This window comes from Haemaphysalis longicornis, unplaced genomic scaffold (assembly GCF_048455015.1).
Source record: "Haemaphysalis longicornis isolate Haplotype H1 unplaced genomic scaffold, Haemaphysalis longicornis Haplotype H1 scaffold_4, whole genome shotgun sequence".
Lineage (NCBI taxonomy): Eukaryota > Metazoa > Arthropoda > Arachnida > Ixodida > Ixodidae > Haemaphysalis > Haemaphysalis longicornis.
Genome location: NW_027526361.1, coordinates 50252651 through 50270970, shown reverse-complemented (window position 1 = coordinate 50270970; position 18320 = coordinate 50252651). Strand labels below are relative to the sequence as shown.

General features: G+C 46.5%; 1 protein-coding gene across 1 annotated transcript in view; it reads left to right on the top strand.

The window, feature by feature from the left end:
- Positions 1–18320, top strand: part of LOC144179744 (uncharacterized) — a 140782-nt gene that overhangs the window by 96992 nt on the left and 25470 nt on the right. The window lies entirely within an intron of this gene.

The window sequence follows — 18320 nt, the reverse complement described above, 5'->3', positions numbered from 1 at the left end:
ACCTCTCAATTTAAGCCGCTTCTCGCGGTATGGGTGTACGTAGGGTTTGTTTACAATATTTGCGCATGCGTGAGTGCACGTATGTGTGTAGGTGCATGGCGCGTGCGGGGGAGGAACGGGAGGTGCGGGATCTTGGGAGGAGCGGGGCGGGAGAGGAACAGCATGAGAGGGGAGCGGAAAAGGGACGGGAGGCATTTACTTGCCAGGGGCGCCAGTCGGCTATCGCCTTCCGTCGACATTTGCTACGAAAGGAGCAGATACGCGGCCTTTTAAATGCAGAGCATTTCTTTAACTCACAATGTCACCCGTCCGTTGGCGATCGGCGTCCGCAGCCAGCCAGCACGTGCGCCCCTGCCCCGCTCCTCCTCGCTCTCAACAACAGGTGCGGGCGCGCATGCGCGTGCTCCGGCGCTGAAAGAGACGTTGCAGCAGCAGGTGCTACCTCCTCTGTCTCTACTGCGCGCGCTACGAATGTAAAGCGGGTATCGGGGCGGCTCACTCCATTCTACTCCTGCGCTCTGTTCTGCTTACTCTCGAGTGTGGTCGTCGTCGAATTTCATAAGCGAAGGAAGCAACACCTTCAACCAGTACCGCGACGCGAGCCAACGTCAGCGTTGCAGTACCAGTTCAAGACTTAGTGCCATCCACTTCATCGACGGCAATAATAAAGATCCAACCGATTGCCCCGCAGAGAGGGTGGGGTGCAACTCGTCTCTCTCTCTCTCTCTCTCTCTCTCTCTCTCGTCTCGCAACCCAACTAGTACAACTACCACCGCCAACTACCACAACCTACGCCACGTGACCACCCCCAATGCTCTGCATTTACTTGTGTCCCTCGAGCGGGGGCATGCGACGGATACTTTTTTTTTTTTTGGTTCGGGGTATTTCATCACGGCATTCGGGGTTTTCCCGAACGCGGCCCATGAGCCGTTTATTTGTTCTTTGGCCGACTAGAACTTGGTTGACGTGGTCTGTAATTTTAAAGACTTGCAATGCTTGCAAGGCTTTTAACATGAAAACGGTCGCGATCTCCCCGCGACGAGGCGGCCACACCATGACGCTGCGAAGTGGCGTTTTCTACCCGACGCGGTGTTAGCGCTCCGCCGGCCGCGCAAAAACACCTCGTCATGCCTGTCTAGACAGGCGATTGAAGCATCGTCTGCGAGCCTTTGCTTGCAGACGATGCTTCAGCTCCCGGCCCTTTGAGACGTTCGGAGATTGAAGCATCGTCTGCGAGCCTTTGCTTGCAGACGATGCTTCAGCTCCCGGGCCTTTGAGACGCTCGGAGTACCGTCGTTCCCGTGCTTGGGTTTCGGGACGTTTTATGATTATTGTCTGCGTGGAAACTTTGTGTTAATTGTAGGGCACACCTTCCCCAAAGGGTGCGCGAGTTGTGCGAGTATGTGTAGCGGTGACAGAGACGTGGTTCAGGTAGCTCGCTGCGGAGTAAACGACGACTGATATCCTGCGGTGGTGCTGCGTAGTTTCCGTCGGTATTCGCTGCCCTCTGAACTGCGGTGCGAAGAACTTTCCAGCTGTTTGGAGCCTTCAAAAGGAGACAACTGGTTAGGTTTACCATTTCTAAGCCAGATGTGGGTGGGCAATATGGCCACAAAAAGATTTTCAGCGTCGGGGCTTAAGGTCAGCGTAAGGTCTGCTTTTGTGTCAGTCGCAGTGGTGGTAGGAGACAACAGGATCGGAGCAACTTAGAGGACTTGTTCTGGAACTTGTGCGTTGACTAATGATCGTGATGATACAAGGAGTTTCCTGCGAATGTTGTGTGCCTCCGGCCGGCTCGAAGGATGGATCAGCATGAAACAAGATTGCTGGTAAGTTTACAATTTAAACCGTCATGCTCCCCTGAGTGGAAACAGTGTATAATCCGCGTATGAGAAATAATAATAGTCACAATATCTGCGGCAAAGGGGTGAAGGAAATACTCAGGTTTTTCCTGCTGCACATCGTGCCCGCTGATGCGCTTTTTTTTTTCCGTAGTGAATTACCCAAACATATATCAGCAAATTGCTGTGTCAGCCCTTGTTAAGTTTTTGTAACGACAGGGGAGTCCTGAGCGTTTTTTTTTCTTGTGATTCTAAAACCTGTTTCTACGGTCCAAAATGGCTCTCACGAACTCTTGCCGAAACTTGTATATATACACAGATATATAGAATAAATACATCTCGTGAACTGCTTGCGATAACGCTGGTGACGCCGGAAGTTGGACTTTGAGTGCAACGTCGGTGCGGCAGCGGCAGTGCTTCGTGAGCGGCGCGCAGATGTTTCGTCACCGATGTCCAGACACCCGGTCGGTTGGCGTGCGTTCATTTCGAGCCTGCTCTTTTCCTAGCAGCACCGCTTCGCGAATGTGAGCGCTCTACCTGCACGAGGGAGTTTAAAAACGATACCTTTAATGCGCAGCATTCTTTGCCGACAACCATCCCAGCCAAGACTATGTAGCGCCCGGCATTACCACAAAAATGGAGATCTGGCGGAAGCAACACCTTTACTCGTTATAATAACGTAGATGAGGATAATTGGTCACACAGAATTTTGAAAAAAAAACAGAGTATTTGGCTGTAAAGAACTGAAACTCTAGACAAGCGGCGTAAGAATGCTACGCATCAGCGGAAGATGATGAAAAAAAACTTTATTATAGTCGTCTCTGTTAAGACGGAGTCACTGCTTCGGAGTGGCAGTGTCCTCGTCCCTTCAGACGGCGGTCAGGAACCCATGGGCCCTGGCGGCGTCTTCCGCCAGCTGGACGACTGCTGTTTGGACGTCGGGTTGGGAGCTAAGCAGCGCGGCCTCCCATTGCTCGTGCCTCGTAATGCGTACATGTGGTGTCTCCGGTTTACTGGGACACGCCCAAACCATGTGTTGGAGCGTGGCGGCTGCGGCACCGCACCACTTGCACTTATCTGTGTATATTTCTGGAAAGTTTCGGTGGCACAGGGCGGGGTGTGGGAAGGTGTTCGATTGTACCCTGCGCCATGCAACCGATTGCCTTCTGCTAAGTGTACGATGAGCGGCTGGAAGTGTACGTCGGCCTAATCTATAATGCTGGGTAATTTCTTGATATGTAGCCAGCCTGTCCCTCCCCCCCGTCGATGACGGCACGTTATCTTCGAAGTCGGCCTGGTAGCTGAATCCTCGGGCCGCTTCGTGTGCCATCTCGTTTCCCGGGAGAGACGAGTGTGCTGGTGTCCATATCAAACGGATATGTCGTGAGGGCAGGATTGGTTTGCTTTGAATTATCTTGGCTGCAGCTTTGGATATTCTCCCTCGTAAATAATTTCGCACTGCGGTCTTGGAGTCGGAGATAATGGTCGTGGCCGACGTGCCCGCAACGGCCAGAGCGATGGCTACTTCTTCCCCAATTTCGGGATTAGCCTCTGTGACGGAGCATGATGCGACTGTATTGCCCTGCTGGTTTACTACAACAGCCACTGCCGCTCTTCGTCTGGGGTAGTCCGCCGCGTCAACGTAGCAGACTTCTGAGTTGGAGTGGTACTGCTTGTGAAGTGCCGTGGCTCGGGCCAGCCGTCTCTCTTGATGATGCTCCGGATGCATATTTTTAGGTAAAGGGGCCACACTGAGGTGCGCGCGTAACTCGTCCCCAAGCAAAATTTTTGTTCCGTGTTGGTCTGCATAGGAGATGCGGAGAAGATCTAAGATGGCTCTTCCGGCGCCAATTCTTTGAATTTCTGCAGATTTTTTTGTTGAGCTACTTAAACAATAATTTTGCTCCGCCCGACCGTCTTTCCTTCCGTCCGTCCGTCCGCCCGTCCGTCCGTCTGTCCATCTGTCTGTCTCTCTGTCTGTCTGTCTGTACGTCCGTCCGTCCATCCGTCCATCCGTCCGTCTGTCCGTCCGTCCATCCGTCCGTCTGTCCGTCCGTCCGTCCGTCCGTCCGTCCGTCCGTCCGTCCATCCGTCCGTCTGTCCGTCCGTCCGTCCGTCCGTCCGTCCGTCCACCCGTCCGTCCGTCCGTCTGTCTGTCCCTCCGTCTGTCTGTCTGTCTGTCTGTCTGTCTGTCTGTCTGTCTGTCTGTCCGTTCTAAAGTCCGTCCGTCCATCCGTCTGTCCGTCTGTTTGTCTGTCTGTCTGTCCGTCCATCCATCCGTCCGTCTGTCCGTCCGTCCGTCCATTTGTCTGTCTGTCTGTCTGTCCGTCCGTCCGTCCATCCGTCCATCCGTCCATCCGTCCGTCTGTCTGTCTGTCTGTCTGTCTGTCTGTCTGTCTGTCTGTCTGTCTGTCTGTCTGTCTGTCTGTCTGCGCGAGTGTGCGAGTGATGAGGGCGAAGGGTGAGCGGAGCGCGAGGGAATGTGAGTGGTGAAAGCGAGTGGTGAGCATGAGTACCGGGGAGTGCGAGTGGTGAAGCCGACTCATCACTAGTAAGTGTTCGAGAAAAAATACATTTCCCTAGTGATCATGATGGAGGGGCGTCCAGTTCTGTCGTGTTGTGGTGAAGAGGGCTTCAGAGTATTTTGAAGCATCAGATACGTGTCCAGATTTCTTGTAGTCCACTAAAGAGACGCTCAGAAAAAATCACTTCTTTATCCACCAAAAATAATTTTATTTTCTCCAGCTGAATTGTAATACGTCAATGTGTCTAATGCTCTGATAGAGAGAAAAAAAAAATCAAATGCATACTAGGCGCTTTATTGAGCAGCTTAAATTTGCATAAGTAAACTACCCACGCTTTAGATTTCCTCAAGTCAAAGAACCCCTTTTACGCATGAGATGAAATCGACAAGAGTGCGGTCCAAGAAACAGTGGCGCTGTTGCTTCATTTCCGCGTCATGACTCAGTCGCTTGCTCAGCGAAACGCCCTGCAGACGCCGTGGCTAGGAAAAGGGGCCGAGAAGAAATGAAAGCGCTGTGACGTTGGGCAATCCAAAAGACTTGCGCATAAATTTACACTCCTTGGAGATGTCGCGGAATTGGGATTGCTGGGAAAGCAAACGATTCGGATTTCCTCTTTGTGGTATTCCAATCTTTTATTTTACGTCCACTTTCTTGTTTCTTCTTCTGCGTTTGGGCGGTATTAAAAACAACACATTGCAATGAAGCTGGAATTATTCTGGAGCTTCCTTTATCGAGGGTACAGAAAATACAGAGCCCAGGGAAATTGAATTTAACCTAATTTTTAGGCTTGGTCGTTCAAGGACGAAGGGACTGCGAATTCGTGCTTTGTCATTTGTTATATTTGATAATTCCACGAGTAAGTGGCTTCCTGTAATGTTGTTCCTTGTCTTCCTTTTACGATCGCATACGGTTGAAGCATCGCCTTCGGCGACGGAGTTTACTTTCAGCCTTAGGTCAGCGCCTACTGGCGAACATACTCGAAAAAAATAATGGGGCGGACGAGGCACCTTGTTTTGTTTGGCGTATTCACCCCTTAAATTATGCGCCCGTCTGTTTTTCCGGGGAAACGTCCCCTACCATGGGTATCCCAATGGCTTTCCGGCAATAATATGAAGATACAAAAACAGTTCATGTCCAAGATTATTATTTCTCCAGCTGGTTGAGCTCTAAAATGAGTAAACAAGAAACAGGAGGTTCACACACAAACAAAAATTAACAACCCCTTCGGCGCGTCTACCACAAATATTTTGTCCTCTTTACGCTGCTTGCGGAAGTCCCGGTTCAATGAGGAAGCACTGTTGTCTTCGCAAGCAAAATTAGGACAGCACGTTCAGATGCTGGCTTGAAGGGTTTCCTTCTGTTTCAGCTTCATTTTAGTATGCACTGCATGGCTGAACGCATGCGCCCCAGCTGCAACTCCTCTAAAAAGCGCTCCATAACGCTCCCCCCCCCCTTTCCCCCCCCCTTTCCCCCCCCCCCCCCCAAAATCGCAAATGTACTACTCCTCTCATCTTTCGTGCTCCTCTTCAGGCTTGCCCTCGTACTCGTACTCGTCGTACTCGTCGTGTCCTTGAAGGACCCCCGCCCCCCTTCCCCCACAAATAGCAAGAACGACATCCAGAAGTGCCCTAAGCTGCGCATGCCTTGCATTGTGTTAGGTTGTAGGGCGCAGACGAAAAGAATTTGCACCGCCTACATCAACCGCAAATACATGAACGGGAGCATACGTCCGACAGGTAGATCACACGCTCTAGCTTCTCTGCCGTCCAAAACAGCTACGTTTGTGAATGTGTGCGTGTAGTAAGGGTGCAGTTGAGACTTATGTTGGTGACTTTCTTTGATGATGGCTAATAGGTAAAAGCAGCTAAAGTGATGCAGCGCACAGTGTTCTTGTTTACGGGTCATTTGCCGCCTACGGATAACACGGTGGAACCAGCGAATGAAAATCTGGCATGCATTTCAGGATGAGGCTAAAACATGACAGTTAATATTATGATATGCGAGAGGGACTATTTGCCCAGTAACGCGAAGGTTGGGACGACCTACTTTACATGTGGTACGGAATCGTGATCGCATTCGCCAGAACGAATTAAGGTGGTGGTGTCAATTGCGATGGGATGCCGTGACGTACATACCTGCGTATGTGAGAAGGGCCAATATTTTGGTTGCATTCGGACATTTATTATATCGAATGAAAACAGAAAAAATTGCGGTTGATTCCTCTATCATAGGAATCGGTAAAACACGAAAGTGAAATGTGCAGCTGAGCATTATTTGCGGGTCAATGGCTGTCTTGTGGGTGTGCTTGGCGAGTGACGTCCTGCTGGCGGGTCGCTTTGGCAAAGGTGCAATGGCGTCATTTTCGTGACGGATATTTTCGTCAGGGAAATTTTGGTGTATCCCGGAATAAAACAATTTCATGTTAAAACAATAAAACCCGAAAATGAACAACCCGAAGTATAACGTACACTTTAGTACAGGTTGCTTCCCCGCAAGATGACCCTGTGTGCTGGAGTGCACCCTTTACAGGCCACTTCTTCGTTGTACTGGCGTCACTTCCGTGAGGGAGATGACTTAAGTGAAATCTTCGTGAATCCCGGAATGGAACGCTTTCGTGTTAAAACAACAAACTGACGAATCCTCTATTCGAAGCGTAGGAGGAATGCTTAGAAAGCTATGCAACGCTGCTGTCTGTCTACGCGCGCGAGATGCCGTTCTCTTGCGGGTACAAGCACAGCATTTCCTGTGCGCACCAAGCGCCATCTTTTGCTTCACTTGAAACACTCCTTCGATTCTTTCACGCAACTCCTACAACCGCTCCGCGTTATGCTCCAGTAGCCCAGTAGCGAGTTTGGGAATGAACTCCCCGGTTTCTAGCCAAGCAATGCCTTTGTTCCCTCCAAACCCGTGATTTTTTTATCGTGAAATGTTCACTGAGCTCAATTCTGCGTATTTTTTTCGTGAATGAAAGTTGTTTGGCATCTTTTATGTCAATTTAGAGGTGAACCGCGCTATATCAAATAGTTTAAATAACTTTTTGCATCGCACCGAAAGTGCCGGGCTTGCATCTACCTTGGAACGGTATATTGCTCTACGCGCAGGTGAAGACGACGGCGTCAATAACTATGCATGTTATACTCACATTTCTGGTGAATTCGCCGCTTAGATTATTGCGAAGGCGACAACGAGTGTGTTTGGCTTTTGTCCAAGGAGATTTGCAGCTTACAAGCTTAGTCAGCTGTGAAACGAATGTTTGGTTGGTCTCTAAGACAGAAGTTTACTTCAGCAGTTTTTTAAGGACTATCCTCCGCCTGCGCCGACTTGAACAAGCAAGTCGGGAAAAGCGTGCGGAATTAAATGCCATGCGGAGAATCAGCGCACTCTATGCACTACTGGTGTTCAACGCTGATGGCAAGAAATGATTAACGGGCGCTTTATACCGCATCACTTGAAGCGCTTTTGGAATGCAAATAATATTTATATTTATTTATTTTTATTTATTTTTTTTTTATTTATTTATTTATTTATTTATTTATTTATTTATTTATTTATTTATTTATTTATTTATTTATTTATTTATTTATTTATTTATTTATTTATTTATTTATTTATTTATTTATTTATTTATTTATTTATTTATTTATTTATTTATTTATTTATTTGATTGCAAGGTTTAACGCCCCGACGCAACGCAGGCGATGAGGCGGGCCGTAGTGGAGGGCTCCTGATTAATTTTGACCATATGGGGATCTTTAACGTGCGCCGAAATCTCGCACACACGGGCGTTTTTGCTGCTCGCCTCCATCATAAAAGCGGCCGCCGCGGCCGGGAATCGAACCCGCCTCCTCGTGCTCAGCAGCGCAACGCCTAAGCCACTGAGCCACCGCGGCGGGTTCGGAATGCAAAAAAATGTTCCAGCTGAAATTGTGACAGCTGATCTCGCACTGAGTGAAATAGCCGCCGAGAATTTCTAGAGTTTTCTCTCTAACAGCGTTTTCCTGCTTTTCGTTCATTTTGTTTTGCCTGATAGCTACATTTGTCTTACCCGACAACTTAGGTTCCACCAGCGGTGGCTGTTGCATTCAATGCAACTCGAGCTGTGGGATTGTTCAATGTGTGTTCATCGAGGTGCTCCATTTTGGGTCTTTTTTTCGTCGTTTTTCGCAACTAACGAAGCGTTGTAACCCCCGTTTGCGTGAGGACTTAATTAGGTTTTCTTCTGGGGCACCAACAGAGCACAAAGTGTGTCGGGCGTGCCTCGGGCCCAACTGAGCGCCCCAGCAGCAAGGAAGGGTTCCAATTAGAAGCGTCGCTTTCGAAGGGCTGCGACACTGATGTATGATCATCTAAAGCGCACTTGCGAGAGTTCCATTTAGAGAAGAGCCACTATTTTTTTTTTCTGGCTTTCAAGAACATTAAAAGAAAAGTAAGGTTGCAACGGCTTAGCGTTGTCTATTGCACCGCTCATGCCACCATGTGTAGGGACAACGCAAGGGAAGCTATTGCTTGTGCAATCAACCACGGACGGAGGTTTAGAAGAAGGAGTTGAAGTTTTATTGTACTGATTTTAATATTTGAATATTTTGTTTCAAGGAAGAAATAATTGACGAATTCGGGGTGGATCGGTGACGCGGAATGACTAGGCTTCATATCTATACTCCAGTCGTGCAGACGAAAATTGCCTCCACCGGGTTCTTAATTGGATGTTGGTAATATTTTGTAAGTTACTGAACTTGAACAGCCACGACGTTGTTGCAAGTGCGGAGAACTTTATGGGCTCGCCTTGTAGTCATAGCTCGTTCACAGTTGATGCGACTGCCAGAATCAGGCGGCGCAACGAGATAACGGACCCAAGTAGAGCCTGATGTACCGTCATCAGGGGGTCACGCTGAGGCTTCGAGAACCACGTGGTCTAAATAGTCATAACCGTTCGAACCTCGTGAACCGCTGGCGCTGGTCATACATCTCCCTGTTTAGCGCAAAGAAAACTGCAGGTACATTTCAGGCAAAATCTGTGTGTATAGCCGGCAGCCCCTGCGTTCATTTAGTTACGAACGCTCGTTGGGTTGGTTTTTACGATAGTAAGCGAAAAAAGCGGCCCCGCCAGAAAGAAATGGCCCCTTCGAAATGCCGCAAAAAGGCTCCACCCACCAAGAAAAAATTACGCGTTCGAAATGACGCCAAACAACTCCAGCATACGAAATTAAAGCAAGCGCAAAAAGAACAGAACTCCCGCTGGCGCAGTTCCAGGCAGGGGGCGCGCCAGCACTGCGAAGGCGGGAAATGTGAAGTGCATTGGGTTGTAGCAGTGAGCAGATAACGGCGCTACAGCCCATTATGGCGTATCACTGCTCTGCACTTCCGACAGGTTTCACGTTGAGTGGAACGGCTTTAATATTTTTTTTTGTGACAGTGGTGGTGTTTGGAATTCCACTTTGAGAAAATAATTCTGTCGCATCCACTAAGCTTAGGAATTATATGAGGCAAAAGCAGGATCATTGTGTACTTCCGATGTCGAGAGTGTGACAGAAGCACGCCTGGACATGGGTGTATATTTAAACCAAAAGAGACGCCGACCAGGGCTAAAAATGGCTCTTCGAGTTTTGGCGGCTAGCAGGGAAGCCTTGCTCACCATGAAGACGTCCCCACTAACCTTTAGTTTGAATAGACTCCAGTAATGGCGGCAAAGAATGTGCGGGCATCGGTTTTAGATTTCCGTCATTATGATTCACCCTGTTAGTTGTGCCCTGTATGATTACCTATTCCAGATGTATTCGTTATGCTGTAGATTGTTTTGCTGCCGCAAATCTCGCATTATCCCTACCAATCGAACGCTCGGCCTCGCATTATGGAGTTGCGGAGTTCAATTCCCACAAAGAAGCATACGTACCAAGTATTTATTTCAATAATGCATTTTTTATAGAGGAGCTTTCAGGAATTTGGCGTCACCCCACATTTTTGCAGGTTTATTTTTCTAAACTTTTTTCTAAACCCCAAAAATCATTTACGTAGCAGCTGACCGCTTTCATTCCGTGTTATGAGAAGTTCTAGTTCCTTGCGCGACCGCCGAGTGCGCTTCTATTTTCAAAGTGTGCTAGGACACACTTTTGTGCCTTCTTTGCACTCTCAATATTTGTTTCGCCTTTACGTGTTGTTTGTGTTATCTATGGTGATATTTCGTCCATTTTATAGGTGTGACATATGGCTGAATTATGCAGAAAAGTCGCTAGCTATAGAATGGTTTTTTCGGCTAGCAAGTTTACAAGAATAAGAAAACGAAGCGGTTGTTAATAGTGTGCGAAATGAGCTGGTCATCAGCACTTCATAATCATTTTATTATTCACGAACGTATGTTAAAAAACATCGTTCCTGTAGAATCATATTGTTTGCAGCAAATGAAGGTGGTAACTTCTGTAGCAATTTTCTGTGTACGAAGCTGTCTCTTATGTTTTGTAACCGACAAAGAATGCGAACATTTGTACTTACTATACGGGATACACACCTCTGTACTATTGCGACATGTATTGAATTTTTTATTTTGCGATACGTTAATAATAAAATCAGGGAACAGACCCCATTTCCCGTCTACTGCTTTTCCTTGCCAAAACAAAGGTATCACGCTTCAGGGCGTGCTGCCTCGCGAGTACTGAACTGATCAAGATTTCCAAACAAATGTTTTGTGCACGTGCTGAGAGTTTAAGCAAATGCGCAACTGAAAGCTCTTGAAAACAAGATTTGCAGTAGCAGAGGAAAAAAAAAAGGAAGCGGTGTTGGTTCCCGCTAGCCACGCTCGTTGAGTTCATAGCAGACGACAAGCGCACTTGGTTTCCTCCTCGCGTATCAAGGAAAACGCTGCCATAGCAACATCAGTGATTTTTTGTTGTTTGATGTTTGACAGTTTGGCCTACCAAGCACCAGGGGACAAATTACAGGTGGTGACGCAATTATCGCTTATATGGAGGGTATACCAGCTGATCTAGCCGTGTCTAGAGTGGCCTCTGCGCCGATCAGCGTGTGCGTCTTGCCTGCCGTGGAATTGTCTACGCGTTGCCTGCCTGCTCTTGCCGCAAAAAAAAGAAGCACATTTATTGTCGAGCACTGCTCTTAGTTGGCGATGGTTGCCGCCTGCCTCTCGGCGACTAGCGGAAACCCAACTGTCACTCGACAAACTCGGTTTTCCCGCGTTGAATGATAGAAAATCTTTATTTGTTCCGTAGGTCATCTAGAGGCTTGAGGACTGCTCCTTCCACCAGGGCTGAATAGTCCTCGAATGTTACATGCTATGTAACCAACGCCTATGGTATGATACACATGCCGTTGTATCCAAATGAAAAAATGAGATCGGGATGGCATTTTAATGACAATTTAACACTTAATTAACGATGTCTTAGATTTTGCCTAGGGTATTTTTTGTGGGAGGGAACATTTAATGATCAGCAGCTTGCACCTTAGAACCTGCCTTTACCTTAAATCGCATTAGTTCTTGCTTAGGTTGCATAAAATAATTCGTCAGAGGAAGCTTTCAAGTGTCAGAACAGCCAATCACGACGCCCGAATTGGTTGCAAGATTTGAAAAGTGTTTACCTTCGTGTTCAATATTTGCACGCTGCAGGAGCTTCCAAAAGAGTACCGAGCTTACCCCAACATATTTCAATAGCTATCGAAGCTTATTATGTATATATATAAAAATATATCGACTATTTTTATATTGAAAACTACTCTGAGGAGACTCAAGTCGCTGGGACCATATGAAACAGCTACATAACTGCCGCAGCTAGGCAATGACACTGCTTGGTCTTGACAGGAACTGATGCGTGCCATATTATGACTGGTGATAGAGCGCCACATTATAACTTGTGTGCCAGTTTTAATATGACACGCTAGGCGTGCCATATTATAATTGGTGATAGATATTAAAGAGAAATTCCATCAGGCCATCACATCCGGCCATGACATAATATTCCAGTGGCTTCCAGGTCACTGCGGAGTCATCTGTAACGTATTTTCGGATGAAGTTGCCCGTACGGGCCACGAGAGCGACCGCACCATCCTTCTTGCGCTTTCAAGGACCGATGCCGCGAGGACGCTTCGCTCATTTCCACGTAGGATTACCATGCAGCGATGAAACAAACCGAACTTTTTTAATCCCCGTCTGTGTAGTCAAGATCCCCTTCTTCAACGCAGTCTTCCGTGTGGGTTGTCTCGACCACAGTCGACTTTTCTTTGTAGACTGTAGTTGGGAATGACCTTCACGAAAACCTACTGCGTCCTCATCGGGATGGCCAGCAGCGCCAGTTTTTACACCTGTGGGCGGGAGAGACTATAGAGCATGTGCTGTGTCGCTGCCCCAAATACTCGTCGGAGTTCTAGACGCGTGCTTGCCACCGCACTCAGCCGATTGGACTATCGACCATTTACAGCAGACTATCCTAAGTCATCGGCCTCTACCATCGACTTCACAGAAGGCGACGAAAGCTCTTCCACTTTTCCGAGCAAAACGAATTTGCATGAACTACTATAGCGCCTAGAACGGGAGTAGAGGGCGTGCCTTCCCACTCCCATCCCTTCCACTTCTCCCACCCTCTCTTTTATCCCCTGAACCCCACTTCCTCAGTGCAGGGTACGCCTGGTTAACCTCCTGGCCTCTCCGCCCTTTTCCTTCCTTCCTTCCTTCCTTCCTTGCTTTCTTCCATCTTCCCTTCCTTCCTCCCTCCCTCCCTCCCTTTAGCGTACCAACAGACGGCTAAATCGGATCACATTTTCCACAAGCCTGCCTATGAGAAAAGCAAAGTCTGACGTTGGCATGGTCAGCAATTTGCATATCGGATGTAATTGCGTTTCGTAAATAATTAATGCAACCACCTTCCTCTCATGCCGTGACCGAGCTACGTGATAACAGCAACTGTTGGGGATAGCGAGAAATTATGAGAAAAAATTCAACGAAAGTCTGAGTTGGCGAATCATTTGATGGATCGGTAGTGAGAAAGAGTACAGTTCTGGCGGATATGAAATGTTTTGCGATTGTTTTATAGTGTATTACAAACAAACAAATGACAATTCTAGCACCGCCTGCTTAATCCGAGACAAAACATTCGTCATCGCGGCTGGTGTCAATGCGGTGATTGAGTCATTGAAAAAGAGAAGAGTGCCTTCTACCTACTGTGTATTCATGCTTCGATTTTCGATAATAAAAAAGTGCTGAAAAATAGGCTCACAGCCCCGGGGAGTTTTAGCAACTAAGGGGGGGGGGGGGGAGGAATCAACCGGAACTGAATCCGCGAAGGTGTGGGCCCAAGGTTAAAAGCTTGTCATTCTTTCAAGTGAAGCGGATAAACAAGATTGAAAAGAGAAATGATGCTACCTGAGTTATGGGGCTTTTCTATCAAGTCGATGGGGTGCGCGCAATTCTTTTTATTTATCCGCTGTTGTCATAAATCAACAAGATGCACCAGCCACGCGGGAAAGAAAACTTCCTGAAAGAGGCGCACCAGCGGCGATCACTCATAAATCCCATTAACGTTAGTGAGGAGTTAGAATTACGAAAGGCAAACTTGTGTCGGCTTTTTCGATCTGTTTTTCCAGATACTGCGTACCTGCATGACGTTGCCGCATATAGTTCAGCGCTTTCTTGTTGTAACTAGTACTGTGAACACATATGCCAAGTTGTCAATAAATACACGTATAACGCAATCGGGTTATTATGGTTCACTGAGTTTGGTATGCTTGTTACTGGGAAGCCCATAATTTAAGTAAAAAACTCTGAAAGGTAAAGGTAGTAGCTAAACATACGTATTCGTGGGGAACCCAAATAATGCGACAACGTATAAAGAATAAGCACATTTCTGGGCGACTAATGTTTAAATTATTAGTACAACTTTACATACGCTGAAGCAGGGCTAGTCAGGGGGTCTAAACGGAGTGCTTAAAAAAACTGACACTTTCAGTGCCATATTTATTGTAAAAGAAAAATGCCGACTACAACTAAATATATTTTCAAGCCACCCAGTGATTTGGGGATAAAATTAGACTAAATTTACACGTTACACACCAACTCTTGCACTGCTAACCTTCTGTCATGGGCTTACTGTGTCAGAAAACATCATTTGGGCTCCATCTTGAAGGTGTTCGGATGACATAAAAGGTGTAAACCCATTTCTCAACAACGAATATCCAATTATGGCGCCGCGAATACAGAAAAAAAACATGAATGAAATAAGTACGCGTGCCTAAACGCATATAAAAACAAGTAGAATACAAAGCAAACTAGGTAAATACTCAGAGCAATTGTCAGGACTTCATAAAAAAATACTACCAAGTTCATGCTTATAAACCACTTTCATATGCACATACGATTCTTGAAACCGAACTTGGCAACACAAGCGTTGTGGCCGAGTTAACAATAATAAAAAAGAACATCTCGAATCATGAACAGATATCTCAAATAAGACGATCTTCCATTTAATGTTGAGGCCATTACAGCAACACTACCAGCCACGAAACCGCGATTTTCACTCGCGAAAGGGCAAGTGGCTGCTGTACAATCTAGAAAAACCATTTATTGGTTACTTACGCCTAGAATAGCATTCAAAGCTGGCCGAGAGAAGATATTAGTAAAAACAGAATTTACTTTTTGTGCCAAAAAAGTGGCGGTGTCCCCTTGGAAGTATTGACTATGTTGGATAATGTGTGTTGGGAAGGACAAGAGATAGCTGTAGTTTAGAAAAATGTTTTGGGGCTGAAGCACCTTAGAGGCTTGAGCTGTCGGCATCTCCTGTCGCCGTCTCATGTTGTCACGGTAAATCAAGTTGTGAAACGATGGGCAAAAAACAAGTCTTGAATGGATGAAACCGGTTCAAAATAAACTAAAATGATTTAAACTAATTTTAAATACATAAATAATCAGGGATTTTATTGCAATAATAACAAGAACTTGTTATATTCCGTCTCGAAATCGGTTTCAAATGCCAGGTTTCGCCTGTAAAACATACTTAGCATGCTGCGGCGTGTGACACGAAGACAACTTAAGGCCAGTCTGTCTCTAATTTAAGTGCTTAAATCCGGTTCAACGCAAGAGAGGGCGCCACCTCCTCTGCAAGCGCGCAATTGCTCCTCCAACCGGCGCTTCTCCGATGTCCAATCAGTGCGCGTTGTTCAGCAAGAGAGAGAGTTACACCCTTGAATACACGTATACGCTACAAGCTTCGCCCCTCCCCAGGTTTCACGTTAGTGGAGATGGCCCGGGATTTTTTTGTTTCGTCTCTCCGGTCTTGCATTGCACTAAGTGATTGATGAGTACCGACTCCCAAGCGTCTATGCCTAACATGTTGTTTTCTTCTTTTACAGGTAAGCCTACCACCACTTTTACCCGCATTTCTGAAGCCGCCGTAACTGGTGAGTGTCGTCACCCTATGTGCTGAACGTCGTTTGAGAAACTAATGGTGCAGTTATCACCGTACACATCTGGCTCGGCAGTCAGGGAGAATTTTAAGTCCTTGTTCAAATTATGTGATGTGAATATTCGCAGTAACTACGAATAAAACGTGACGTGCTGCGCGTCACTGAGGCAGAACATCGAGGAGGTGGGAATCGAATTCAAGTAGCACAATTGTTTAACCGCACTGCCTTAAGAGTTTACGAAAATCTCATTATGATATTACTTAATGTAAAATACCTTAATGTAGGATTACGCTTTTTTAAAATGAGTTACGAAGTGCGCAAATTGTTCTTGCAATGGCTTTTGGCACCTGCAACATCGATTAAATAACAGATAGGGTAGCATCGTTACCATAACCTTTAAAAGTATAGCTGCCGCTTTATTAAAAGAAGTTTAACCTCCCTCCGCTTTCCGCGTGGGTGGTTACTTTAAGCGGCTTCAACAAAATATTTAGAGTACTCGCTTTCGCTTTGCCGCAAATCATGAGTACGACAGGAACATAATTGGGTCCAGCTCAGCTCCGACGGCGAGTGATGACAGGGAAGCAGAGTCTGTGCGTTGGCGACGAATGGACTTGATGTAACAGTACGTTGTATGGAAACAGGGTTGAGAGAAGGAGGAGTGGCGACAGACGTCATTTCCACCGTAACAATAAGGATGGTCGGAACCTAAAAGAACAACGTGCAAGTAAAAGGAGTTAGGTAAAAGACAACGAAAGGGGAAGAGAAGGAAACGATGACGTAGTACGGCGGAACGGAAAAACGGTCGCTTATATCGGGGTTACAACCTAGCTGTTAGAAATCGGAGCATTCGGCTAAAAATGAGGGTTCAATGAGGCAAACATGGAGCGTCTGGAAATGGAGGCAAAACTGGGCCGTTATCAAAAGGTTGCCTCATGGCACAAGGAACTAGCTTATCGGTGTCCTCAGGATGAACACGCAGGAGGGAGACGGGACAAAGGTTTCCCGGAACGACGCGATCTGCCTCAGGCTTAAACTTTATTTTCTTATTATTTCGCACATGGGGACATTCCTCTAGCTCATCGGAGCGTTTTGAACGTTTTCCTTGCGTAATATAGTTGACTGTACACAAAACATCAAGAATTGTCTGGATACAGAGATTGTCATTTTTTTCTTGACGGGGAGCATCATTCAAGCTTGTGTACAGCTTATTCACACACGTGCATACAGCTAATATAAGCTTCTCTGAAAGGGATCCTGCTTTATGTGAGCTGAGTCAGGGTTCACAAAGAATTAAAAAAGCGGAATGGGGCTAATCTGAAACAAACGCATTTACCATCGCAGTACTGGCATGCCGACCAAACTACTAGAGCTCGTTTTTCATTTTATTAAAGTGTACCTCACAAGGCACTTACCCATTTCGCAACGGATATTCAAATTATTTGTCAGTCATGAGTTGTTTTGATAACTAAGAAGTTGTTCCAATGAGTCATCTGTTTACTCTAACCCCGAAGGAAGGTATACGGGTTGACAGGAATAATTAGTATTCAGCTGGTAATGGCGTGCTGTGAAGCACCCCTTTGTAGGGTGCTTCACAGCAAACATTACTATAATGCGGAGAAGTTAACGTGAGCAACCGGAGCCATCAGGAACAACTTCCTTAGCACAAACAGCACCTCCTGCATAACGTAGAGTAATCTAAACCAAGTGTTATACATGCCACAATAAAAACAAACAGGTTGTATTCTGTCCGCTCTCGCGTACACTGTAGTGGTGTGGGCTGCATTCCAAAATAGCCACAGATTTGGTCATAGGCTTTCGCGACCATTTTGCGGGTCTCGCGTCCCATATTCTCCGAAGTTCCTTAAAAATGGCACATTTTTCATTGCTTTAGCACAATGACGGCGATTGTGACGAAAAAAAAGTTCTGGTAAAGGCGCTTACTTAACATCAACCAAGACATTTTCACTTTTGACGACTGTTTATCTCCTGGTATTTCTGGTACCTTCTCGTCAAACCTCGTTGCTTTTTATCTGCATTAACTGGCACATTTATGTGTCACAAACAGACGCTACTTCAGCGCAAGTTTTTTTCTTCATATAATGGAGCCCTGGGTGCGCAGAAATATACTTCATTTATTTTAATTGTTGACTGGCAAATTTGACGAATTGCACCCCTTTTTTTCAGAAGAACTTCGGCGAAGCGTTCGCGGATAGAATTCGTGATTCGCTTTTTCGTTGCTTCGACTTTTAGTTCAAAGCAAATTTTTCAGTAAGCATTGAGCAGTGGATGCTCATGTCACTCGTATTTAATTTTTAGGACTCGAATCTTCACGTTAATGCTTTTCAGCGTGAACTTTTTTTGCTACGTATATTGGACTCGACCACTCAGTACATTCTGCAGTTCTCGAAAATCCGTATTTGGGCAATTATAGGTTTATGCGGGCGCCGTTAACTCACAATTTATGACGTGAAAATACGTGCACCCACGTTGCCGGTTGCGCACCCGTTCGGACAGCCAGCCTAGCGCTAACAAGATGCTTTGCAACCAGGGTTTAGGC